We start from the raw sequence: 795 nt of genomic DNA, 5'->3' as shown, positions 1-795 counted from the left end.
CGGAGGGAGGAAGGGAGGGAGGGAGGGAGGGAGGGAGGGAGGGAGGGAGAGAGAGATCTTTTAAGATCTAGTCTGAACCTTGAAAAATTAATGTCTATACAGTCTATACCAAATACGCAACACCATATACAGAAAAATTAACGTGGATGTTTAAAGGATGCAGGACTGGCTTAAGAGGCAGTACATAAATTAAGTAAGTTTCTGTCCCCCAGTAAACCAGCTGCAGACAATATGACTCCAGCCATACCTCTGAGGCCCCAGGGGTTCCTTAATACACCTAAAAGGTTTTAGTCCCTCAGTCCACCAAAATCCCTATTCTCCAATCCCTCCTACCCTCTATAACTCCTCCTTATCCTCATCACCTCACCACTTCTATAGACTCCCTCTTTGATCCCAGTTGCCGTCTCAGTAATGAAGACTGCGACTTCCCAGGGTCCCTACTCCTCTGGGCTTTCATTCCTTCCACATACACTTCCTTCAGCTTAAGGTCCAGTACTCAGAAGGGTCACCACCTCCATTTTGCTGTGAGAGGCTTTAGCAAGGTTCACCACCTCCTACGTTTTCCCCTCGGAGACCTCAGCAAGGTTTACCACCACCTCCATCTCCATTTTCCCCTCAGAGCCTCCTTTTCCCCTTAGTGCTTCCATTTTCCCCTCAGAGACCCCAGCAAGGCCCACTACCGCCTCCATTTTCCTCTCGGCGCCTCCGTTTTCACCTCAGAGACCTCAGCAAGGCCCACCACTGTCTCCATTTTCCCCTCAGCGCCTTCGGAGACCTAGGCAAGGTTTGCTGGCA

The 795-nt window shown here is 50.2% G+C and overlaps 1 protein-coding gene across 1 annotated transcript in view; it reads right to left on the bottom strand.

Moving 5' to 3' along the window:
• The window catches only part of LOC114614605 (synaptonemal complex protein 3-like), a 14,296-nt gene that overhangs the window by 12,947 nt on the left and 554 nt on the right, over positions 1-795 (bottom strand). The gene's annotated exons all lie outside the window — the stretch shown is intronic.

This window comes from Grammomys surdaster, unplaced genomic scaffold (genome assembly GCF_004785775.1).
Source record: "Grammomys surdaster isolate TR1022 unplaced genomic scaffold, NIH_TR_1.0 126394, whole genome shotgun sequence".
Taxonomy (NCBI): Eukaryota; Metazoa; Chordata; class Mammalia; order Rodentia; family Muridae; genus Grammomys; species Grammomys surdaster.
Note: the sequence above shows the minus strand (reverse complement) of the source record. Positions and strands in the feature narration are given on the sequence as shown.